The 27,422-nt window shown below is 43.3% G+C and overlaps 1 protein-coding gene across 1 annotated transcript in view; it reads left to right on the plus strand.

Moving 5' to 3' along the window:
- The first annotated feature begins 3,187 nt into the window (after nucleotides 1-3,187).
- The window catches only part of LOC115258615 (myotubularin-related protein DDB_G0290005-like), a 605,847-nt gene continuing 581,612 nt past the window's right edge, over nucleotides 3,188-27,422 (plus strand). The window contains exons 1-2 of the mRNA XM_062847829.1: nucleotides 3,188-3,647; nucleotides 19,038-20,418. The gene's annotated coding sequence lies outside the window, so the exon portion shown is untranslated. The remainder of the gene's footprint in view (nucleotides 3,648-19,037; nucleotides 20,419-27,422) is intronic.

Consider the following 27,422-nt stretch of genomic DNA (forward strand, 5'->3'; position numbering starts at 1 on the left):
AGCGTAACGGACGATAATAATGTAACCAGGAGCCGGAGTTCGGGCACAAATCTCCTGGAGAACGTGCTGCCTGAGCCAATGTTCTTATGAAGCTGGATGCTGGTGTCGGGAACATTTCATAGCAGGGAGCGATATAGGGAAGCATGAGCAGCCGAAATACAAAAAGAAAAGAGAGCATGAGGAAAATGTGACTGCTCAGGTGCAAGAGAGTATGGAACAAAACGATGTGCGGAGATTTTACGAAACTGTCAATGGCATGCGGAGTTGTTGGCGTGCTATTTGGTTAGATGGTGTCATTTGTCGTCCACATAAGAAAGGACATCGATAGAGAAGTAACACTTCTCAATTCAGCGTGCAAAACATTGTTTGGAATTCTGTTTAACAGGCTGAGACTGATTCTTTGACGGCGAATATCAGACGGATTCTCGTGAGATTTGGATGTTCAACCTAGGATAGATCTTCCATCAATTTGGGGAGTACAAATTTCAGATCCAGTGTCTGTTTATTGATTTCAGGACGATTCAGTGAACATAAATGAGTTTGGGTAAATAATGATAGAACATGCCCAGTCAACACAGCGAAGCAGGTTAGACTGATTCGTTCCACGTTTGATGAGTTGAAATCAAGTGTAAGGGTTGCGGATAAAAATTCGTAATCGTTCGTAACCTTAGATGGACTGAAGCAGGACGATACTCTTTCGAACTTACCGTTCAACATAGCACTTTAAGGAATAATAAGGAGAGTTGGTGTGCAAAGAAGCGGAACCATTATTACGCGGTTCTAGGCTTAGCGGACGATATCGACATCATCGAGATCGACCAGCAGGCGGTGGAAGAGACAATCATACTTTTTAAGTGGGAGATTGAGAGGACTAACACCATAAAGGCCAAGTATATGATTGATGGTGGTTAACCCTCGAGCAGTCGCGTCTTTGACTACCTCTAGCGATGCCACGCTCACGCTGTGTACCACATGCCGATGATGACAAAGTGATGCTAGGTGGTGAGAAGTTTAATATTGTATTGTGGAAGAATTCGTTTATCTTGATACTCTAGTGAGGAGCGATAAGGATGTTACCCGCAAGGCGCTGTCCATAAACTACATAGACTCACTTTGGGCCATCTCAGACACCCCTCCCCCTCCGTAGACTTTTGTCTACGTAATTTATGGACAGGTTCCAAGGTGAAAAGATGGATTACTGCTGCGAGTCGGGCTTTTTCTGGTCTGCGAAACCAGCAGAACCCGTAGGCTGCAAGCTTAGACAAAACTCGCGGTTGTATATAAGACTGGTCGTTTCATAGTCCATGAATTGTGGACGTTGAGAAAAGTTGATACGAGAGCTTTTGGATTTTTTAAACGTAAAGTGCTGCAAACAATACTCGACAGTAAACTGGAGGATGATATCTGGTGGCGTAGCATGAAATGCGAATTGTTTTAACCGTTATGTGTCCGACAAACTTTTTGCTTTTTTCTACACCGTGCTTTTTAAATGGGCGCTGGGTACCCGGGTACCCTGTCGGACACATAAGGGTTAAGTGTATAAAGAGAAGGACTTGATGATGGGAATAACACACGGCAGGCAGCGGTAGTCTGGGCACGTAACTCGTATACCGGAAGAACGACAAGCTAAAACTATATTCAGCGGATAACCAGGAAGCCGTCGGTTTCGTGGTAGGCCATGTTGGATTTTTGCAGTTGAGGAGGACTTAAGGACTCTAAACTTCCAGAGCGACTGGATGCGATTGGCCCTGGACCAAAACCAGTGGAGGCGATTGCTTCATTCGGTATACACTCAAACCTCCATTTAGGTAGGATCCATTTAGGTAAAATCTATTTAGGTCCCTCCATTTAGGTAACGTTACCTAAATGGAATTTGATTGTGTTCAAATCAGTTGGAGTACTTAAGATTAGGTATAAGACTGGTTTATGGGAAAGAAGTAGTGAGTGGTGTTAGGGGGTGCGTATGGGGGGAGGGGGGTGCAATGTTGCCCCCCTAAAGACCCCCCTCCCCCCATGCAGTGTTGAAAAGTGCCAGTATCCAGCATCATTTCCAGCTGAAATTGAGATAATCAACCATCCTTCCATCATTCCATTGATATCAGCTCCAGCATTGATGACGTCAAACCCGACATCAACCTATCATTCACCTGTTTTTATTTTGGCCACCAAACCCAATATAGACTTAACAGTTGTTCGATGTTGATCCAACAATGGCCCAACATACGATAAAAATTTACCCGACTTTGACCCGACATTCAATAATTTTTCAGTCTGGCGGAATTTTGCAGGGTTTTTCGCAAGATTTTTCGTGTTTCATGCCCAGCTAGTCATTTGAATGATAATTCTGATCTAAGACCCTCCAAAACCCCCGAAAACGCCCCTGAAGCCCCTCCCCTCCTGAAACTCACCCCCTCCTGAAACTCATTGAAAGCCATCTGAAACTCCGCATGATCTCCTTTAAATCTCCTAGTAACTCTCCCTTGTTGAACTTCTTTGCAACCTTGTAATCCATTTAGGTAATAAACTGAATCCATTTAGGTAAACATTCTATTTATGGAGTCCCGACTCATTACCTAAATGGAGGTTTTAGTGTATACTTACCGCTACGAGTTGTAGCTCATCAAGTATTGAGTATGTAATACAGGCCGGTGAGCCGTAAAAGGTTCTAATTTACAACTGATAAAAAAATAAATATCCTCGTTGAAAAAATCGGGTGTTCTCTGTAACACAAACGGTATATGTACCTCACGTTTTTAACGTGTATCGCTACAATATGAAAGTTCTGCATTCACCATTCTTTGTTTCTGAACTGTTGTTTTTATTTTATGAAAATTCGTTTATTTGAAAAGCTACCAACTTTTACAGTTACATCGAATCCCATTTCAAGACTCTTAACCGTTCCCAAGAACGACCCTGACCAGGACTCTGAACCAACGAAAACAACAAACTTGTTCTCTCCCACATGCTAGCAAATCGCACACACTGAGCTTTCGTCAGTCGCCGTCGTCGTCGTCGTTGTAGTATCGGTTGATGTCCTTGCGTAAGGGTTTCCACCCACCTGTCACCGGGTTCGCTATCGGTGAGGGTGGACAACAGCCAGTGTCGTAGTAATGTGCTCGTTCGCTCCCGTCTGTGGGAGAAACACATTTGGTGAGCTTTCTGGAGAGCCGCAGAGTAGGTATATGTACGCACACTGTAGCTTCGGTTCGGACTACTAGACCTGGGGCACGACTGACTGCGTGGTGGGGTCTAGGCCACGAGTAACGGTGGCTCAGCATTGCGATAGGAAAACTCGCGAATCATATCACACACACGCGTCCCAGTGGGCGAGCAGCTAGGACTTCAATTCTGGATCTCTCAGTTATTCAATCAAACCGCTGCTGTGCTGTTTTTGTGTTTCCTATTAGATTTCTGATAGTTTTTCCACGTAGGTAGCGAGCAATGGTTTGTGTAATCCAGTGAACCGATCCCGATTGATGATTGCACGCGACCTAGACTGAAGATCTAGTGCGGTGACGGTGCGTTAATGGAAGGAACGGATTTTTTCATCGGTTATCAGTTGTGGAGGTGGATACCATTTTTCTGACCTAGTGCTCCGCAAAAGTAGTGTGTCATTCCCGTAATGCGAGAGGTTGATGGATTGTGAGGTAAAACCCTTCCCTCCTGTGGCTATGTGGGTCGTCGAATAGAGTGTATCGGTATTCCTTCTAGTCGTTGACTGCTGGAGCTGAGGCTAAGGATTCCCGGAGAGTTTGTCGGTTCAGTGTAGTAGTGAGAGCGATAGAAGAACGATGAAGTTTCCGGTCACGATGGGGGAGGAAACATAAATCCTTAAGTGTCAGTAAATCCTAACTTCGGGGTTGCACTATGAGTCAAACATGATTCATTTCAAATAAGTTGTATACTTGTGGAAGGAATACTATCGGCTACGGGAAGTTGGCAATTATGTTTTATCGACGTAGCAGTCTCGTAATGAAACTGTTAGATGTATTCTATGATGGATAAATTATCTTCCGAATCCAGCAAACATGTCGCCAGAAAAATAATTAATGTTAACTTGTTGTGCTTAAGGAATGTCTTAAAAATATTTGGAAAAATCCCTAGAAACTTTTATGAAGAAATCCCGGAGAAGTTTCTGAAGAAATCCATGAAAGACTTTCAAAAATTATCTTTTGGAAAAAAAATCCAACGGAGGCATACTAGAAAAATTTCTGAAGTTATTCCAAATTTTAAAGAAATTTTAAAAAGAAACGGACACCATCTTCAGTCAGAGGCTGTACGGACTGAACGAAACTTAAAACTAGGCAAGAGACACATGGAGCATGCACCAGTGGATACGGAGAAGAAACTTTTCTCACGAAAAGCTTCATAACTCGGAGCGGGAATCGAATCCTCACCCCACAGCATGGTCCGATTAGAAGCTTGGTGGCCCTAACCGCGTGGCTACAGGCTCCACAAACCTATACGGTTTTTGCAGGAAACTATAAGAATTTCTGAAGGAAACTGTGGATTTTTTTTTCAGAAATTCAATGAAGATTATTCAGGAGAAACCCAGGAAAAATGTGAAATAGTAGCATGAAGAATTTTTGAAAGAATCCGCAGAGGAATTTCTGAAGGTATCCTTGAAGAAAATTTACAAAGTTATCACTTAATTATTTTTTGAAAAAATATTTGCCAAAATTCCTTGACAAAACTATACGTACAGGGGATAGTCAAAATGATCGGGACATGTAAAATATTCACTTTAAAAAAAATGTCAAATAGCTGTAACTTTTTTAAAAGTGCATCAAAAAATCTGAAATTTTTAATGTAAGTTGATAAACTAGTTGTGTATCAATGTCCCAATTTTGGGAAAGATCGGGCTATTCTACGTGAAATTAGAAAGATTCTGGAAAAAGTCTAAATTATCCGATAGCCAACTTTGAACTGTTATATCTCCGGATTCAATGAACCAAATGCAATGAAATTTTGAGCGTTCATGACTTATACGATAAGCTTTGAAAAAATTTTGACATAAACTAAAATTGCTTACCTACATGGAATAAAATTATAGCGTTTAGACTTTTTTTCTGATATAACATCAAATCATCGAAAATTTCAACATCGCTTCAAAACTCAAGATGATAATTATAGTTTATTTGCATTCTCTCGAATTGACTTTAATATGAATACGTATTGAACAAAATTAACACAATAATCGGAAATAAATTTGAAAAGTAATGGAAAGCATATCATAGTTAGAGCAATTTACTAAAAAATCATAAAATAAATGAAATTACTGTCACTTTTTTCTTGTTGATAATTTCAAGCTTAGTTAAGGATTTCTAAAAGCTCATTATATGAGTCATAAACGCTCAAAATTTCATTGCATTCGGTTCATTGAATCCGGAGATATAACAGTTCAAAGTTGGCTATCGGATAGTTTTGAATTTTCCCATAATCTTTCTAACTTCATGTAGAATGGACTGATCTTCCCAAAATTGGGCCATTGATACACTACTAGTTTATCAACTTACATTAAAAATTTTAGATTTTTCGATGCACTTTTCAAAAAGTTACAGCTATTTGACAATTTTTTGAAAAGTGAATATTTTGCCTGTCCCGATCATTTTGTCTATCCCTTGTAGAATCTAAAAAAAATCCTAAGAGAAATATCAGGAGGAATCCTTTGACTAACTTCTGAATAAATTCCTAGATAACTTCCTGAATTTCTATAGGAATAAAAGCAATATTCCGATGAATAAGAAGAAAGTACTCGAAAGCAGCTTTCACTAGCATGTTGAAAGTACATTGTTTTTTTTTTTTTCGAATGAGTGTAATCTGTTTTGTACCTTTTAGTTTCGCCCACTTCATATTGTTTTTGCTTTGAAATGAAAATAACTATAATAGCTACTCAAATAAAATAGGGAATACATTTTCAAGAGATTCATCTAGGGATTTCACCAGACATTTCTTCGGGTATTTGTCCTGGGATATCTTTAAAGGTTCCTCCAATGATTGTGCTAGTGCTGTTCTCAGGGTTTCCTTCAGAAATTTCGCCAGAGATCCTTTAAGGTATTTCTGCAGATATTCCAGCAGAGATTTCATCAAGGATTTCTACACTTATTCCTTCCAGAATTCCATCCAAGTATTCCTTCAATAATTCTTCCAGAAATTACTTCAGACATGGATTTTGGAATTTCAGCGATGTCTTCAGTACTTTTTTCTGGGATTTCTTCCAAAAATCCGTTTTATAAGTCCTACAGAAATTGATCCTTGGATTTCTTCAGGAATTTCTCAAGGGATTCCTCCAGAAATTTCTCCAGGATTCTTCCAGAAATTTCTCCAGGATTCCTCATAGGAATTCCTACGGGGATTCCTCTAAAAATTCTTACAGGGATTCGTCTGGGAATCCTGTAGCAATTTCTATAGAGATTCCTCAAGGAATTACTCCAGAGTTTCCTAAAGATCCTCTTAAGATGCCTCAAGGAATTCCTCGAAAGATTCCTCCAGGAACTCCTCCTGCTCCAGTAGTTCTTCAAGAAAATCCTCCAGAAATTGCTCCAGAGATTCCCCATGGATACAAGGATTCCTCTAGAAATTCCTCTAGAGATTTCTCAAAGAATTTCTCCAGAGATTTGTTCAGGAATTCCTACACGCATGCCTTCAGGAATTTGTCCATTGGTTCCTCCAGGCATTCCTTCAGGAATTCTTCTTGGGATTGCATCCCTCCGAGAATTCCTTTAGGAATACCTCCGCAATACATACGGATATTTCTCCAGAAATTTATCCAGAAAATCCTCCAGAGATTCCTTCAGAAATGCCCCCAGGAATTCCTCCCGGAATATAGGGGAAATTACCTATTCTCGGCCGTTTTGTTCTCTTCGTCTTTCAGGGTTTTTTGAAACCTATTGAATTCAGAGTTGGTCTCAAATCCTTCCCAACTAAGCTGAATTATATGGCCAAGTTTCAGGTAATTTGGCTGACAAAAACCCCCCATGACGAAGAGAACAAACCTGCCGATAATACCCATTGTCACCCTATACAGGAATTTCATCCAGACATTTCTCCTGGGACTCCGGGAATTCCACCAAGAATTTGACCAGGGATTACCCCAGGTATTTCTCCAGGAATTCTTCCAGGAATTTCTTTGAGGAATTCTTTGAGGAATTCCTTCGGAAATTTTTACAACAATTCCTCCAGGAATTTCTCTACGAAATCCTCCATGGATTCCTTCATAAATTCTTTCAGGAATTTATACAGGAATTCTTGTAGGAATTTTTCAGAGATTCCCCCGGGATTTCTTCCCGAATTTCCTCCAGGAGTTCCTCTGGGACTTCCTCTAGGAAATTCTCTGGGAATTCCTCCTAAAATTCCTCCAAAAAAGTGCTCGGGGAATTCCTCTAGGAATTTCTGTAGAAATATCTTTAGGGATTCCTCCTAGAATTCATTCAGAGATTCTTCCAAAGATTCATTCAGGCATTTCTTCAAGAATTCCCCTAGGAAATTCTCTAGGAGTTCCACCTGGGATTTCACCAGGAAAATGTCCAAAAGATCCTTCAGGCATTGCGAAAAAGTCTACTAGGAATTCTTTAAAGATTTTTTTCAGAATTTTCTCTAAGGATTCTTCCAGGAATTCCTCAAGTTGTTCCCTCCAGGAGTTCATCCAGGGAATCCTTCAAGATTTCTTCCAGAATATGCTCCAGGCATTCATCCATAAATTTCTCCAGGGAGTCCTCTAGGAAATTCTCCTGGAATTCCTCCAGGAATTCCTTCAGGGTTTCCTTCAGATATTCCTGTAGGGATTCATCCAGGAATTTCTTAAGGAATTCCTCCACGGATTCATTCAGGAATTCCTCCACACAATTCCTCATGTACAATCTCAATTTTGGATATAAAATAAATCATCCCATGAACTTGTACTCCATGCTGCAAACGGATCATTTTATGGTTTTGCAACGTTTTATAATATCGAATCGATGTGAAAACATCGATTCAAAGCATTCGATTTAATCGGTAAATCGATTCTGCTGGTCCGATTCTAATCGATTCACAAAAATAGATGTCTCAGCCAAACTTGCCCAATGCTACTCCGCCCTCCCCCTCGTAACCTATTTTCCCATACATGGCTCGTAACATTTTCATCGACTCCCACTCCCCCTTGAAATGCTACGTCATTTATAGACGACCCCAAATAGTAAAATCTTGGTAGTATCCAAGAAAACAAAGGATCATCCTATTTTCTTCTATCCTTAGTCCTTTCGGCGTCTCTTTGAGTCTGGCGCCCTTGGCGAGCCGCACGTTGCGGCTCTGAGGGTAACACAACTTTCCACAGAAGGTTCTCCAAAAATTGTAAAACAAATAATGCAGAAATAATGCGATGAAATTCCACGGATCGCCCATGCAATCCCCTGAAATCTGTCTAGAACCCTTCGTTTGACGCTTCTGAAACCCTTCGAAGCTCCATGCAACACTCATTGAACGGGCCAGAAACTGCCTGAGACCCCCTGGAACACCCTGAAGCCTCTCGGAAAGCTCCTGAAATCGTCTGGAACAGCTCTGGGACCCCCTGAAAGTCCTAATGCCTCCGGGAACACTCCTACAATGCATCAAGGGGTTTCTTGAAAACCACTGAAACGCTCCTGAATCTCCATGTAACACTCTTGACCTCCCCCCCCCCCCCCCCGGATCGCATTGAAACGCCCTGGAATACCTTAGAAACTCAACTCCTTCAATATCTCTGGAACGCAGAAAAGTCCTTAAAACTCATTTGTATGCCCCTGAAACCCTCTGACCCCCCCCCCCCTGCAACAACCTTGGAACGCTCCTGAAGCCCCATTGAATGCCTCTTTTTTTTTTTTTTTTTTTTTCCTTCTAAACCATAGGGGGATAAATCTGCTCATCAGACACCCTAACAGGAAGGTTAGGGTAGTGTGGGGATGAGGCCGTCTTCTACAATGCCGGTAGAAGCCAGGACTACTCTCTCCTCGACCCACTAAAACACATTCCTATGGTCGCCAAACCCTACGTCTCTCCGGAACCACCAAGAAGGTATTGCTTCAGAGAGGGGCTAGTGCATATCGCACCCTCAAGGTTAGCTGCCGTAGCCTAGCAGCAACGAACATCGATGACTCGCACTGGAGAGTCCATCACGATAGCATGCTGGCGCTTAGCCAGTTTCCCGAGTGGTCCTCGCCACTCCCTTTGTCCACGGAAGGCGGGCAGGGTCAACCCCGCCCGCGCCCTACTGCTGAGCGGACATCAAGAACTGATGCCCACATGCAACCCGATCTGACCTGCTGAAGGCAAGGGTATCACTACCCTTCAGGCCTTATCAGCTGCATCCGTAGGTTGCAGACAGCAGGGTCTCACCTACCCCGACCCTTGCCGGGGACCCCTTTCCAACCGCGGGCTCAGATCCAACCCAGTAGACCGACGCCACGACAGCACCGCTACCGGGACTTCCTCTCCGCGGCCACTTAATCGCTGTAAGGGTCGATCTCGACCGCAGGGCACCGGTATGACCTACGAAGCCGACTTCGAACCCCTGGACCACCTCTTGTACTGCATCTGGACTAGCCATTCTCCGAGTCCACGCGCCACCTCCTTTGTAGCTCCCAGACGATATGGGTGATAGCCGTTGAAACGGCATTCCAGCTAATCTCATCCCTACACATTCTCTGGACCAAGTTGTCCGGAGTTGTGTCCTCCCCGCATGTGGCAAGCATGCGGTCACGCATTGTGCGAAAACGCGGGCACACGAACAAAACGTGTTCCGCCGTTTCCTCTAAACCATTGCACACTGGGCATTCGGGAGAATCCGCATGCCCGAAACGGTGTAGATACTGTCGGAAGCAACCATGGCCTGTAAGGACCTGTGTCAGGTGGAATGAAACTTCCCCATGGCGCCTATTAATCCAACTATCTACCCTCGGTATCAACCTATGGGTCCACCTTCCTTTGGTGGAACTGTCCCACGCGCGCTGCCATTTGACCATAGAGGCCATCCTGACAGTCTTGCGTATGCCTCTTGTGCCGCGCATTTTGAAGCACTCCATATCCTCACTGATAAGAATGCTGATGGGCACCATACCAGTAATGACACAGAGAGCGTCGTGTGACACGGTACGGTACGCGCTTGCAACCCTCAGACACATAAGCCTGTAAGTACTTTCCAGCTTCCGTCGGTAGCATTCAGTACTTAGCGCGGTACCCCACGCCGGGCCGCCATACCTAAGTATGGACGTAGCAACACTAGCCAGAAGCTTGCGCTTACTGGCGTACACCGCTGAGCTATTGGACATCATCCGGGACAGTGCCGCAATAGCTGTGGAGGCTCTTTTACAGGCATAATCGACGTGGCTACCGAAGGTAAGCTTATCGTCGATCATCACGCCCAAGTGCTTGACAGAGCGCTTCGACAGGATAGTGCACTCTCCTACACTGATCTCCGTCTGCTGCGCCGACTGCATGTTGTTCACAACCGTCACCTCTGTCTTGTGGTGAGCCAGCTCCAGTTTTCTGGACCGCATCCACGCCTCCACAACCTTGATCGAGTGGTCGGTAGTCAACTTCACCTCCTCGATCGTTTCACCGTAGACTTCGAGCGTAATATCGTCGGCAAATCCGACAATCACCACTCCCACTGGGTACTCTAACCTCAACACCTCGTCGTACATGACATTCCATAACACCGGACCCAGGATGGAACCTTGCGGGACTCCTGAGGTTATGTGAAAGCACTTCCGACCCACCTCCGTGTCGTATACTAGTACGCGATTCTGGAAGTAGCTTCCGAGAATCTTGTACAAGTACTCCGGTATCCCCAGACGCAAGAGCGCATCAGCAATAGCAGCCCAACTGGCGCTATTAAATGCATTCCTTACATCCAGAGTCACTACCCCGCAAAAGCGAATTCCCCTCCTCTTAGGCTCGAGTGCTTTCTCGGCGGTTTTTGTAACCGACAAGATAGCGTCTACGGTGGACCTCCCCTTCCGGAAGCCATACTGGTTGCTCGAGAGACCATTTACGCCCTCAGTGAACTTCAACATTCTATTGAGGATGATCTTTTCGAGCACCTTCCCCGCCGTGTCAATCAAGCATATTGGTCTATATGCCGACGGGTCTCCGGGTGGTTTCCCCGCCTTTGGCAATAGTACCAGGCTCTGCCTCTTCCAAGCTTCTGGGAAAACTCCCTCGTCCAGGCATTTCTGCATAGCAGACCTGAACATCTCGGGAGCTTCTGCAATAGCTACTTTTAAGGCCAGGTTCGGAACTCCGTCCGGACCTGGGGCCTTACCTACGCTAAGGGACTTAGCTATCCCCGCAAGTTCCACATCGGTGACCCTTTCCTCATCGACAGCCCCAGTCCCCGGCTGTCCTACGAAAGGAGGCCAAGGACTAGGATCATGACGCGGAAAAAGTCCTCCAATGATCCCCTCCAACATCTCTGGAGATTGCTCTGTAGGAGCCATCACACCTCTCGTCTTGGCCATAACGATCCTGTAGGCATCACCCCACGGGGTCGTATTGGCGCTCTGACAGAGACCCTCAAAGCAGGCCTTCTTGCTTGCTCTTATCTCGGTCTTGAGCGCGGCTTTTGCAGCGGCGAACACCACCCGCCGTTCGTTTCGCTCTTCCTCTGATCGTGCTCGCTGCATCCGCCGCCTAGCCCGTAGGCAGGCGCGGCGCAGGTCCGCAATCGCGTCGGTCCACCAGTAAGCAGGTGGCCTCCCATTTCTAGGGTGGACTCTCCTAGGCATGGTCGCATCACACGCACGTGAGAGCACCGCTACCAGCTCGTCGCCGTCTAAACCGAGTAAGTTTCGCTCACGGCGGAGCGCTTCCCTAAATACCTCTTCGTCGAAGTATGATGTCTTCCACCTACGAGGGCTTGGCCTTGGCCTAGCCGCCTCTTCTTCTATCCGCTGTCTGCTGTTGTTGTAGTCGATACTGTAGCGAACCGCCAGGTGGTCGCTGTGAGTGTAGCCATCATCTACTCTCCAGTTCGAACTACTTGTTAGGCCAGGACTACAAAAGGTCACGTCAATAATTGACTCCGCTCCGTTTCGACTATAGGTACTCTTGGTACCGACGTTAGCCAAGTCGACATCTAAGATGGCCAGTGTTTCTAGCAGGATCTGACCCCGCTGGTTCGTGAAACGGCTTCCCCATTCCACAGCCCAGGCATTAAAGTCACCCGCTATTACCACCGGCCTTCGCCCTGTTAGCACGGTCGTTAAGCGGTCCAGCATTTGCGTGAACCGCTCGATCGGCCACCGCGGAGGCGCATAACAGCTACAGAAGAAGACCCCGTTTACTTTGGCGACCACGAAGCCCTCATAGGTAGTAGACACCAACTCCTGCACGGGGTATTTACCCGTCGTCCATATCGCCGCCATTTTCCTGGTCCCATCCGAGGCCCAGTTGCCGTTGCCGGCGGGTACTCGGTATGGGTCCGAAATGATGGCGATATCCGTCTCCCACTCAGAAACCGCCTGACAAAGCAGTTGCTGAGCCGCATCACAGTGGTTCAGGTTCAGCTGCGTTACCTGCACTGTGATTTGTTGCTCACTGCGGCTTTCTTAAAGGCCGGGCACCCTGGACCACCCATCGCATGTCTGTTTTTCGAGGTTTTCCCGGTACAGATCATGCAGATGGGCGGACTCGTGCAGCTTTGGGCCTTATGACCTTCAGCGCCGCATCGCCTACACAGTTTGCGCCTGTCGGGGCCTTTGCAGTCCCACGCCTCTGGAACGCCACTTGAGTCCTCGAGACCCCTTGGAACGCCTTTTGGTCTGCTGAAGCCCCATCTAACGCTCATGGGAATCTCGGGAAGCCTTAGCGCCCCCGGAACACCCCTGGAACGACCCTGTAAACCCCAGGAAAAGCCCTGAAACGCCTTCAAAGCTCTCCAAAACCACATCAAATGCGCTTGAAGTACTCACATTCCCCATGGAGCGCTCCCGAAAACCCCTTGAACACCCCTGGAACACCCATGAGCACCCCAGAAATGACCCTCATGAAATGCATGATTAGTAATGGTAAAAAAAGCAATCATGAAAACAGTTTTGGTTATACCATCGCTCAATAATTGAACCAAGAATACACAGAGAAAGTGTGACAATTAGTAAAAAAATAAAAATAATGATGGGAAATTAATTTTCAGCAACGCAAAAATAGAAAGCTAATCCTATCAGATCTTCGAACGAAGATGTGTTTTTGATATTTCGGCACCAGTATTTCTCAAAGGGCGTAACTGCTTTGACAACCTATGCGTTCTCACAGAGCCGTGGGTCGTATTTCAATCATCCGAGAATTTCATAAGATTGATTTATATAAAAAAAAAGCTTGAGCTTGATTGACCATGACCACCACGAACTCCTTAAAGAACATCTGAAGACGATTGTGCAGTAAATCCAGTAGAAGCTCTTCGAAGGATCCTAGAAATAATTCCTGAATGGTTTCCAGTAGGATCTTCAGCAGCAAAGAACTAAGAGATATTTATGGGCGACTGAAAGAAGTACTTGTAATTTTCGTTCATGCGCTTGTAGCCTTCAGTGAGAAAGAGTGAAAGGATTTCCTGACGGAATGTCAAAGAAACTCTTTGAAAAATCTTATAAGAAACTTCTGATGGAAACTCAGAAACACTTAGAGGATACTTAGGAAAAATGTCCAGGGGAACCACAGAAGAAACTTATGAAGAAATCTTCGAACATACATACATTTATTTGTTCAACATCATTAAGACAAGACATAATCAACAATAGTACGCCACAATACTCGGTTTGTGGCTGCCGCTCAACATCCTCGGTCGCGCCCAATGCTCGCCAGGTCACGCTCCACCTGGTCCACCCATCGTGCTCTCTGCGCTCCACGCCTTCTTGTGCCAACCAGATTAGTTGCAAACACCAGCTTTGCAGGGTTGTTGTCCGGCATTCTTGCAACATGCCCTGCCCACCGTATCCTTCCGGCTTTGGCCACCTTCTGGATGCTGGGTTCGCCGTAAAGTGCAGCGAGCTCGTGGTTCATCCTTCTCCGCCATACACCGTTCTCCTGCACACCGCCGAAGATCGTTCTTAGCACGCGTCGCTCGAAAACTCCGAGTGCTTGCAGGTCCTCCTCGAGCATGGTCCATGTCTCGGGCCCGTAGAGAACCACCGGTCTTATTAGCGTTTTGTACATGGTGCATTTGGTGCGTGGGTGAATCTTTTTCGACCGCAGTTTCTTCTGGAGCCCGTTGTAGGCCCGACTTCTGCTGATGATGCGCCTCCGACTTTCACGGCTCACGTTGTTGTCAGCCGTCAGTAAGGACCCCAGGTAGACGAATTCTTCCACCACCTCGAAAGTATCCCCGTCTATCGTAACATTACTACCCAGACAAATCCGGTCGTGTTCGGTTCCGCCTACCAGCATGTACTTTGTTTTTGGGGCATTCACCACCAGTCCAAACTTTGCTGCTTCGCGTTTCAGGCGGGTTTACAGCTCTGCCACCGTTCCAAATGTTCTGGAAATAAGGTCCATGTTGCCCGCAAAACACACAAATTGTCTGGATTTTGTGAAAATCGTTCCCCGGCTGTTGAGCCCGGCTCGTCGCATCAGACGTCGCATCCAGAGCGATGTTGAATAGTAGGCATGAGAGTCCATCACCTTAATCGAATGAACTGGATAGTTCACCCGAAACCCTTACGCAGTTTTGCACACCGTTCATCGTTGCTTCAATCAGTCTAGTCAGCTTCCCAGGAAAGCCGTTTTCGTCCATGATTCTCCATAGTTCTGAGCGGTCGATACTGTCGTATGCCGCTTTGAAGTCGATGAACAAGTGATGCGTTGGGACCTGGTATCACGGCATTTCTGGAGGATTTGCCGTACGGTGAAGATCTGGTCCGTTGTCGACTGGTCGTCGATGAAGCCGGCTTGGTAACTTCCCACGAACTCATTCGTTTTAGGTGACAGACGACGGAAAATGATCTGGGATAGCACTTTGTAGGCAGCATTCAAAATGGTGATCGCCCTGAAGTTCTCACATTCCAAATGGTCGCCTTTCTTGTGAATTGGGCAGACTACCCCTTCCTTCCACTACTCCGGGAGCTGTTCGGTTTCCCAGATCCTGACTATCAGCCGATGCAGACAGGTGGTCAACTTTTCTAGACCCATCTTGATGAGTTCAGCTGCGATACAATCCTTACCAGCTGCTCTGTTGATTTTGAGCTGGTGAATGGCATCCTTAACTTCCCTCAGCGTGGGAGTTGGTTCATTTCCGTCGTCCGCTGCACTGGTGTCGTTGTTTCCTCCGTTTCCGTGATCTCCCGTGCCTACGTTCTCCACGCCATTCAGGTGCTGATCAAAGTGCTGCTTCCACCTTTCTATCACCACACGTCCGTCCGTCAAGAGGCCTCCGTCTTTATCCCTACATATTTCGGCTCACGACACGAAGCCGTTGCGGGATGCGTTGAGCTTCTGATAGAACTTCCGTGTTTCTTGGGAACGGCATAGCAGTTCTATTTCTTCACACTCCGCTTCTTCCATGCGGCGCATTTCTCCCGAAAGAGGCGGGTCTGCTGTTTCCGCTTCTGTTTGTAATGTTCCACGTTCTGTCGAGGCCCTTGCTGCAGCATTACCGCCTCGCTGCATTCTTCTCCTCCAAAACCGTTCTGCACTCTTCGTCGAACCATTCGTTCCGTCGATTCCGTTCCACGTACCCGATGGTGCTCTCGGCTGCGTCGTTGATGGCTGCTTTCACTGTACTCCAGCAGTCCTCTAGAGGGGCCTCGTCGAGCTCGCCCTCGTCTGGCAACGCGGCCTCGAGATTCTGCGCGTACGCGGTGGCGACATCCGGTTGCTTCAGTCGCTCTAGGTTGTACCGTGGCGGTCGCCGGTATCGTACATTGTTGATGACGGAGAGTTTTGGGCGCAGTTTGACCATCACCAGATAGTGGTCGGAGTCGATGTTGGCGCCACGATAGGTCCTGACGTCGATAATGTCAGAGAAGTGCCGTCCGTCAATCAGAACGTGGTCGATTTGAAATTCCGTCTGCTGTGATGATCTCCAGGTGTAACGATAAGGGAGGCTGTGTTGGAAAAAGGTGCTACGAATGGCCATATTTTTGGAGGCGGCGAAATCAATGAGTCGTAGGCCGTTTTCGTTCGTCTGCTGGTGGGCGCTGAACTTACCAATCGTCGGTCTGAATTCCTCCTCCTGGCCTACCTGAGCGTTCAAATCTATGATGATCTTGACATCGTGGCTGCCCAATCGTACTCGCGGTCGAGCTGCGCGCAAAAAGCGTCCTTGTCATCATCAGTACTTCTGGAGTGTGGGCTGTGCACGTTCATTATGCTGAAGTTAAAGAATCGGCCCTTGATCCTCAACCTGCACATTGTGGCCACCAACCGATCACGCGCCTCTGCATATCACCCATCACGATGAAAGCTGTTCTCAGCTCGCGTGTGTTGCCGCAGGTAAGGTATGCGCACAGCAATATCTGGCCAAAGAAAATCAAGCAGTAATAATTCATTCCAACTTATTCCCAAACCAAAAGCAATTCATCGTAAAAAAGCATTGATTTACTTTAAATCAACATCAAGACATTGCTGATTTGACTTGTTATATCCGTCATCTCGAGTTTTGAGCTTGAGTCTTTCCGTAAAGTTTTGCACAGTACCTTCGACTGCATGCCAAGAAATTTTTACCACCTTTGTGTCAAAATCAATCTTATTTTTCGATGAAAGCTGTCGTTCTTGACATTTTTTGAAGGTTCCAATTCACGGTTACTCAATATTTCTCAATTGGGTTGAGTTTTGAAGTGTATGAGATTTTACGTTTTTTGGAAAAATGCAGTACAATTTCTACATAGTTTTCTGCATACAAACGCAAGCATTCTCCGCCAAAAACAGGGGACAAAAATCAATTCAAATCAATACACAATATCTAAGCTTTTGAATAAGGGGTGCCAGCCATTTTTCCCGATATTTCCCGTAGTGAAAAAGATGATTTGCTGTACATGTATTTCTAAAAGTTCGGTTTTTCAAACCACAAATTCATATTGTTGACCAAACTATGTATTTCTTGCCAAACTTCGATTTTTTCTTGCTCTTAAGTTGATCTGCAACCTTTCCAGGTTGTAATGATGTATAGAACCGAATACTTGAAAGCTAACTTAGGTCTGCGGGGACGGTCGCTTTAATGTACATTGTCAGATTTTAAGCACGTTTGTGCAAAAACTTTTCGAGGACTTCTTGTTCCCTTGACTCTATTTTAAACACAATGTCAAAATATATCCCGAAGTAAATATTTTTCGATTCCTTACACAATAAGCTTTCATTTGCGCCAGAGATTGCCACGATTCGTTGAAAATAGAGAAATTTCTATCCAAAATGCGGTGGCTAGATTTTGCTGTGTGCATACCTTAGATGGTATGATTACCTCTAAACGGTCGCACCATGGATCCTGTCCAACACACCTCCTGCAGTGCTACGATGCCGAACCCGCGGTCCTTCAGTAGATCGGCGAGTATGCGGGTGCTCCCAATGAAGTTTAGAGAACGGCAGTCCCACGTACCGAGTTTCCAATCGCAAGTCCTTTCTGTTCGCTGGGGTCGTTGCCGTTGGTCTCGGTTCGTATTATTCTGTTGCTGATTTTCCGTTACAATGGCTTTTTACGGCTGGCTCGTAGGGCCTGACACCAACCCCCTACTTTCCGGAGGACCATAGTGCACAGTTGAGCTTAGAGTCCTTTGACGTAGATCAGCCGCCCCTAACATGGGGATCAGACGCTGTTGTGAGCCGCTCCTCCTGGAGAACAGACGCCAAGGTTTGCCGAAGCAAACCCCCCCCCCCCCCCTTCCCTGTCAGCCTACGACCGAAGTTCTCACCGGGGTTGGTTACCCGATCTTCCCTAAGGTTGCTCATAGTTTCTGGCCGGTACCACGAGGAGGTAGGGATAGGAGTTGCTGGGCAGAGGCTAGTGGATCACAATGGGATCTGAATTGCGCAGCATACCCAGCCTTTACCGTGTCAAGAAATCTTCGAAGGAGTTTTTGAAAAAAAAAACCGGAAGAACTTCTGGAGGAGTATCAGAAGTATTTTTGTAATAGTTTTATGGCACAAATTTCCCAAATGGAGGAGAACGTGCCTCTGGAGCCGACCTACTGAATAGTTTTAAGGTGGCCTTTTGAGTAAAACCCAGAATGAATTTCTTAGATATTCAAATTCCTGGTGGAACGCCTGAAGGAACTCCTGTACAAATTTCATGAAACGTTTGAAAAGCCATCTGTTGATTCCCAGATGAATCTCCTGAAGAAATACTGGAAGGAGCTTCTGAAGGAACTCCAGAAATTCTCCACAAACAAAGTATCCAAACAAAACCATATCATGAAATTCCAAGAAATGAAATGGAACGACCAAGTAGAATCCCTAGTAGAATAAACGTTGTTATGTATAGAGAAATTTCATTTCTCATTTCTCGTCATTTCTCGACGTGAATTTTTCCGATTTGACCCATAGTGCACCGCCACCGTGAGAAGCGATGAGAGCAGAAGAGAGACACCGACACGCACCGAGCACACATTCACAATTTGAAAGAGCATCGTGGTCTAACGGCTAGCGCGAGGATAAGACGCACGTGGGTGGTTGATAACTGCTCCGTCGGTCGTCCTCCACGGGGTACCACGGGGGAAGGAATCCCGACGAGCGCGAGTAAGAGAATCCCCAGTAGTGTGAGACTGAGAGTATCTTCGACCATCATCATCGTAGGCAAACAGGAGCGCGAGTTTGTTCCTTATCATTATCTGTTGGGACCTCGTGCGGTGTGTTTGTGCGTCGTCTGTGTTGGCCCTACGAAATCCTAGACACGCGACTTTCATCGTTGTCTTCGTGGGACGTATTACCGCCGCCTGCCTGCCTGTGTGTCGAGATCCTAGTTGTGTGTTTGTGCACGGATGTCCTCGTTTCCACCTAGTTATAGACAGACCTACACTCTCTTTTGGGTGGCGGTGAGCCGTCAAAAGGTTTTTCCATCCAACCGAAGCGACGTTCTCATCAGTTATCTTCTTCTTTGGCAGCATGAAAAACGGAAAACTCAGCTGGAAAATTGGTGTGTGCGAATGAGCCAGCATTTATGCTATCTGCTGCTGTGTGTTGGGACTAGCTTCGCAGTGAACGGTGACCGCAGGGGATAAGACTTCACAATAGGACCTCCGGTGGATTTTCCTGAACACAAGTCATCATCGTCATCCGAAGCCAGTGAATGAATTGAGGTGCAGTGCAGTGAAAGAAGCAGCAATAAAAGAGCCGGGGAGTTTTCAACAATAGCTCCACCGTGGTGTACTCAGACGGATTACAAGTGGAAATAACCCTTCGCCGAAGGCGCACTATAACTATTTAGGCAGTGTCTATCCTTAACGTACGTATGATACCGAAAACAACCCTACAAGTAGTGGATATAGTGAATATGTAAAGCTTGATGCTAGTAGTGTTTACCATCCTCCAGTTCAGCAAGGAAGGAGGATATATCTAACAACAATACCCGTCTCATCAACTGTGTTTAGTAGCAGTGGCGACCCCTCTTCGCCATCCAACGCCCGCCCTATTCTCGTTAACTGGTGTAATCGTCTATTTTAAAAAGCAAAGCAAAAAAAAAGAAGAAAAGTGTCGTCGGTGTCTATTGTTGTCATTGTTGTTGAAGCTGCTGCTGCTGTTGTTGTTAAGCTGTTAGTGCATCGTATAAAAAGAGGAAAATATTCAAACCAAGCTAACAAGTGTGTATCTATAAAAGCTTGCCTATAGTCTCCGTATCCGTGTCAGAAGAATACCGTTGAAAAAATATCGTGAAATAACAACGCCATAAGTGTTTCGCTGAAGCTGATAACTACTCTACTATATAGGCGTATCGCGTAGTGCATCTGTGTCCTGAAAACTGTTACGTCTATAAGAAAAAAAAATATATACACAAGTGCATATATAACACCCTCCAACCCTGTCTGTCTATCTGACTACCCACTTCTCATCCTCGCTAGGCTAGGCTAGCGAAGTGAAACAATACGACGACCCAGAAGAAAAGGAAGTTATTTAAATCACAGAAAAACAACTGTCACCGTGTGTCCCCCCGATGATAGTGGTGAAGCGACTGGTGGTGGCAAAGGAAAAGCAAATTGCCCGATACTGGTGAAAAACAAAGAAAAACGATTCACCACTAGAAGAAAAACAACAGGAAAACCGACTCGTGGCTTCCGGATTGTGGCTTTTGTTTCTGAGAAGAATAACAGCAGAAGAAAAACAAACCCGGAATACACACTTCCGTGAGGCGCGCAAATGTGAACCGTGGTGGTTTTGAATGGATTTTTTTTTGTCTACAAAGAAGATACGTTCAACCGAAATTGTAACGATGTGATCTAGCTTGGTGGGAGCAGTTGCGGATTTTACGTGCAGTTGGAGAATAAGCTGGTAAGTCTTTAGATAGAATTATTTGAAATAAACTTTCATTCCAATTTAAGAATGGTCTGTCGTCAATATCAGAAATACCTGCTGAATTAATAATTGTCATTAACATATTAGTGCTATTTAAGAACGAAGCATCGTAGACACAGTTGTTTTTTTTTTATGTGAAATCATAAGCTACTTTTCTCAGCAATATAAAAAATACAAAATGAAAATTGTGTTCCACAAAATTTTGCACTGTTGAGGAAAATCGATTGGAAAAGTCGGAAAAACTATTTAGGAAGTCCGGAAAAAATCTCTAAATAGTTTTTTTTTTGGAAGGAAATTACATAAGCTATATTTTGTGAAATTTTCAAGATGTGGTTTTCTCCGTTTCTGAGTTATGACCAATTTTGTGGAAATTGTCCAGATGTGCTAAATGAGCTTTTTGTTTAAAAAATCATAACTTCAGAATGAAGCATCGTAGACACATTGCTTTTTTGTGAAATCCCAAGCAAATTTTCTCAGCAATCAAAAAAATAAAAAAATAAAAATACAAAATGAAAATTGTTTTCCACAAAATTCCAGAAAATTTGCTTATGATTTCACATTGTGCCTACAATGCTTTGTTCTTAAGGCGAAACTGGAAGCATTTCCTCACTTTTTGGTTCTTAATTTTTTATTAAATAATGAAGCAATATTTTCAAAATCGGTTTTCGTGCACATGTAGAGTATGGATCAAGGTATCTCCTGATTTTTTTTTGTAGTGGAAAATGTTTTTTCGTTTTTGCAAAAACCATTTTTGAACAAAATTTCACATAAAAATGGTTTTTGCAAAAATGGAAAACACTTTCCATCTCAAAAAAATTCAGAAGATACCTTGATCCATACTCTACATGTGTACGAAAACCGATTTTGAAAACATTGCTTCGTTATTTAATAAAAAATCAAAAACCGAAAAAATGAGAAAATGCTTCCAGTTTCGCCTTAAGTCATAATTTTCCTATGAAAAAAAATATATTGAATTTTGAGAACCATCATACCAATTTGTGTGATAATAAAAAAAATCTCCCGGTAATTCATTTGGAAACTGGTTTGATCAGAGACGAATGCCTCAGAGGTAAAGTCCCTCTAATAAAAAAAAAACTGGTTTGACAATTCCTTACCTTGGCGTTTTTTTTTGCAATTTCATGGGCGAACCCTTCTGTAGTTGTTACGGGATTTATTTTTTGAATCATAATGGGAATTTTCATTGCATTTTTAATAACTTCAGAAGTTCTTCTGGTAATTCCCTTTGTTGTCGATTTTGCCATAATTTTCTTTGGATTTTACTCAGCAATCCGCCTGAAAATCTGTTTGAGACCTCCTTCGGCAAAATTTAACCATGAACATTATTACTAATTCCAGTGATTCGAGCAGAAACTCTTCCATAGACTCCTGCATTTGATCTTTCAGAGATTCCTTCAGGATTTCCTACAGACATTCCTCCTTGTTTTACCCCAGAAATTTGTCCGGTATTTCCTCTAAGGATAACTCCAATAATTCCTTTGTGGATTCTTTACAAAATTCATTCAAAAATGTTTCCAAGAGATCTCTACGGAAAATCCTTAAGAAAAATCTCATGATTTTTGTTTTCGAGGAATCTTTGCAGTCACTTATCTTTACGTTGCTGTAGATATTCCTAGAAGATTTTTTTTTCGGAAACTCGTTCACAGACTTCACCAGGGGAATATCTCTAGAAAATTCATAAAAATGTTATTCAAGGATTTCTCCAGAAATTTTCCTGTTGATCTCTGTATGTTATTCTAGGCACTACCCCTAGAAGCTTCTCCAGCGATTTATCCAGTTCCTAATTTCTTAGAGGAAACCCTAGGATTCCTTCAAGATTTTCACTGGAATGTTTTCCGATATTCTTCCAGAGCTTCAGTCAAAACTTCGTTCAAGGTTTCCTTTCGAAATTTTGCTGGGCTTCATTCTGAAATTCCTTTGAGACAATATTTTTATCTCTGAAGTTTTTTTTTTCAACTAATTTGGATTATTCCAGGAATCTCAGTAAGGAGATTCTTAAAAGTTCTTCCATGAAGTTTTTAAAAAGATTTTGAAGAAAATAACTTCTCAAATCCAAATTGATAATTCTTCCCTTTCACTAAGAAAATGCACAACAATTTCTGAAGAATCCCTTAAGGAATATTTGAAAGAATTTCTAAGACATCTCTGAAGGATTAGATAAATCACTTTAAAAACTTGAGATACTGCTTGAGATACTTTGGGAACCTCCGAGAAGAAATTCTTGGAAATGTTTTGGTTTTCTGTACAACATTTCCTGAAGTTATCTCTCGATAAATTCCCACATGAATGCCTAGGATAATGCCCAAGGGAATTAATGAAGAAAAACCTTAAGATAACTTCTTACGACTTTGAAAAAAATCTTGAAAGACTTCTGGAAAAACTCCACAAATAATTCCAATGAAAAAATGTTCGACAAATTCCTGGAAAATCCGTAGAGGAATTTCTGAGGAAATCCGTAGAGGAATCTTTCAAAAAATGACTGCAGAAATCGCAGATAAATGTACTGGTGGCATTTGTAAAGATATTTATCAATCATTTTCTGATGGATCCCTGGAGGATTTACTGCAGGAATTCTTGGAAGAACTGCTAGAGAAATCTCTGAAGGAATCTAAAAAAAAAAACATCTCATGCAATTTGTGAAGAAATTTCTGGAGAAATTCTTTAGAGAACCATTGAAGAACAAAAAAACTTTTTATTAAGGAAACTTTGAAACAATACCTGGACGAGTTGGAGAACCTTTGGCAAGTATTTGTAGAAACAATTCTGGAAAAAATCCTTGGAAAATTCTTATGATATTTAGCAGCAGTTAATCTTTGGGAAGAAACATTGAAAAAAATATGAAAAAAAAAACCTAAAGGATGGTCTGGGTAAGTCCAATGCAATACCTGAATGAAAAATTTTAGGAAACTTTGGAGAACTGCAAGAAGAATCACTTGAGTTTCTTGAGGAATTTCCAAATAAATGCCCGAGCAAATCCCTGAATAAATGGAATAAAGGAACCTCTGGTAAAATTTAAGCTATAGTTTCTGGAAAATTTTCTAAATTTCTAAAAGAAAACCTTAGGAAGAATTTCTGAAATAATCTCCAAATCTTTGTTGAAAAAATTCTTCTAGAGTTGCATCATTTGAAGAAACTTTTGGAGGAATTCCTGGAGAAACCCCTGGGGAAATTTATAGAAGAATTTTCGAAGAAATTCCATAAAAACATTCCTGGAAACAATTCTGACAGTATGGACAATTTCCGAATTTCTTCGGAAAAATTTGAAAAAAAAATACATGAAGCAACAAAAGCATGAACACTTATGCAACAACTTTTAAAGGAATTTCCTTAAGATTCCCTGGAGGGGTTTCAAGAAGAATTTTTGAGGAAACCCGTGGTTTAGTTTCAAGGTGATTTTTTGAGAAATGCCTTGAGAAACTTATGGAATAATCTCAGAGAAAAAATCTGGAAGGAATCCCTGGAGAAATTTTCAAAGAAGTTCATGGATATACTAAGATAAATCTTTAGATAAATTCTTGCTAAAATCATTTTGAGAACTCTGAGAAGTTTCTTTCTATAAACATTCTATAATTTTTGAAAATAAATCCAAAAGAAATCACCAAAGGAATTTCAGGCGGTGCCGTAGGATTAAGCAGTGCAGATTTTCAAATATACAGAGCTTTGAAATCCAAATTTGGCGAGTGTGGTGAACGAAAGTGAAAAGTACTGGGCGAAAACGCAGTGGTATTTTCCTTTTAACGTAAGTAGAGGTGTGCGCCGATGTGAAATCGGTCGGCGGTGGCGTTTTGCATTTTTTTTTGGCCGGCGGCGGCGGCGTGATCGGCGTGACGTCGAATGCATTTTCGGTGGCGGCGGCGACGGCGTGAAACGGCGTTGCCATAGTTTTTATTTTTTTGTTAATTCCGTATATTATTTTTTAGTAACTCATCATGTTGAAGATGCAATGACATGACAATTTTTATAGTTAACGGTTTAACTATATATTTTTTACATTCACATTTTTTTTTCAATTTTTTGAAATAATTGTTATGCTGAATCATCTATCAGCTGCGCAAAAATTAATCCAGAATGGCCTCCTAAAGAAATTCCCGGAAGAAATACTAGAGGAATTCTCGGTGGAACTTCTAGAGGATTTTCCGCATAAACTTAAAAAAAAAATCCCGGAGGAACTCGTACAGGCATTCCCGTAGATACACTTAGAGGAACTCCCGGATGAACTCCTAAACAAGTTTCCAAAAAAACATGCTAATGGAACGTTTGGATAAACTCCAGGAAGAATTCCGGAAACAAATTTTAGAAGTACTCTTAGAGAAATTTCCGGAGAAACTTTCAGTGAGATTAACGGAAGAACTCCTAGAGAAATTTCCTGAGGAACTCATAGAGGAATTTTCGGAGGAAACTAGTAATTCCTTGTGGAACTCTCAGAAATACTTTTAGAGCAACTAGTAAATAAATTGCCGGAGGAGCTTTCGGAGGAATTTTCAGAGGTACTCCTAGAGAAATTGCCGAAGAAATTCGGACAGGAATTCAAGGAAGAACTCATAGAAAAACTAGCAGAGGTATTCCTAAATGAGTTCCCGGACGAACTCTTAAAAGAATTCTCGGAAGAATTCCTTTAGGAATTTCCGAAGAAATTCGTAAAGAAATTCCCTGAGGAGCTCATAGAGGAGTTTCCGGAGGTACTCCTAAAAATTCCCGGATCAATTCCCACATAAGTTCCTGAGATAAGTTGTAAAGAAATTCTCGATGGAACTGCTAGAAGAATTCCCAGGAAATTCATGAAGAAATTCCCGGAATAACTCGTAGAGAGCTCCCGGTTGAACTCATAAAGGGATTCCCGGAAGAACTTCTAGATTAATTCCCCGAGATACTTTTAAAGAAATTGCTGGAAGAACTCCTGGATGTATTCCCGGAAGATATCTTGAAGGAACTCCTTAGAAGAGTTCTCGGAGGAACTCCTAAAGGAATTACTGAAGGAACTTTACATGAATTTCCGGAAGAACTTCTAGAGGAACTTCCGGGGAATTTTTGAAGAAATCCTCGGAGGAATCTTCGGCATACCCAGTGCAACTGCTAGATAAAACTTACAGAGCAACTGGTAGTGAACTTGCCTGGGGTACTTCTTCCCGGTGAAACTCGTAAAGGTGTTCCCGAAAATGTTCGAATTCCCAGACGAATTCCCGGAAGAACTTCTAGAGACAGTCTCGGTGAAACTCTTTGTGAGGAAATGCTAGAGAAATTCCCACAGGAACTTCTAGAACATTCCAGAGAAACCTCTGGAAGAATTTCAGGAAGAAATCCTCAAGAAGCTTCTGGAAGAATTCCAGGAGGAACTGCTACAGAAATTACAGGAAGAACTCTCAGAAGAATTCCTGGAAGAACTTCAAGAGGAATTACCGGAGTAAACTTCTGGTATTGCCCGTGCCATTTCTATGAACTCTTAAAGGAATTCCAGAAGAACCTTCTAGAGTTCCAAGAGGAACTCCTAGCGGAATTCTTGGCGAAACTGATGGAAGAATCCTCAAAAGAGTTGCTGGAGAAAGTTTATCTCTTCTGGAGATGAACACGACAAAAACATGTTTTTTTTTCAATCACTAGCATTTTCTTCAATCTCCGGAGTCCGTAAATTCTTTCTACAGCCATCAGTTATCTTGAGGAACCCCCGATGTCTTTGTATACTCGATTTAACTCAAAGGGCAAACTTTTTCACTTTCAAAACTTCGTTGATGCGACATGTGAAGTTTAGAATTTAAAACAACTACCGGTGAAACTGAGCGTAATTTGATCTATTTTTAGCGTTCCATATTTTTAAAACTCTTATAAACGACCTTACAAATGCTATGTATGCAGATGCCTCCAATAAATTGCTTGAAATATTGTAATGAAATAAATCAAGAAATAATATAATTTTTCAATGCGTTTTTGAGATCGGCGTAGAAAATTGGAGTTCGGTGGCGTAAGCGGCGGCGCGCCGTTAAATAATCGGCGGCGGCGTGAACCAAAAATCGGCGGCGCACACCTCTAACCGTAAGAACATTGAATGCAACATCAACACATCCGTCGGAAAAAGTGACAGCCGCATCGAAGGATTCGTTTTTCTGGGACAATTTACCGTAATCAATCTGTAAAACACCGTTCAACTGACGATACATGGTTTTGAACGATTTTCAAGAAACTTTACCAAACCATGAAACTGATTTTTGGTTGCGCCACATCTTCTGTTCTCCTATAGGAATTTAAATGTTGTTTCGTTTCAGAGTGCAAGGACACGGATTAAATACATGTGTCCAGTCTACGGACAAGGGAGTGACAACTTTTTTTAGCAACGTCACTCCCATCGTTTTTTGCATACTTTGCATACCCCACTCAATGGTTTTATATAAATATCAGAAATGTTACACAGTAGGCCGATTTTCCGGATTGAAGCTCCAATCGAACCGGAAGTTTACTGAATTATTTGCTTTTGAAAATGGTCCGGATCGGTCAAGGCGTTCCGGAGTTATGATTATTTTAGTCAACTAGCTGTACAAACTGAATCAAGTCCTACCATGCGACACACCAAGCTGCGGCGATTTGTTTAACCCTTAGCATGGTTGACGAATTTTGTACGGAAATCAACACTGGAGAGCAGAAATTCCACGATGTTGGTCCGAAATTCAAGATGGCACCTTAAAATGGCCGCTCCAAATTCTAGATGGCCGCTGTTTAAAGGAGTTTTAGGCCACAAAACCATGCAATGTGGATACATTTGGTATGAGGAAGATGTCTGAAATCCAGAAATGGTAACCAGAATATCCAATATGGTGGTCTGAAATCAAAGATGGCGACTGTTTAATGAATTTTTTTGCCCTAAAACCATGCAATATGGGTATCCCAAGTAACATTTTTAGTCAAGTAGACTAGAAGAGGTTTTTAGAACCACAATAAAACCAAAATAAAAGGTATTTGGGTTAACGACGGTT

Source organism: Aedes albopictus, chromosome 2, assembly GCF_035046485.1.
Source record: "Aedes albopictus strain Foshan chromosome 2, AalbF5, whole genome shotgun sequence".
In the NCBI taxonomy this organism is placed as follows: Eukaryota; Metazoa; Arthropoda; class Insecta; order Diptera; family Culicidae; genus Aedes; species Aedes albopictus.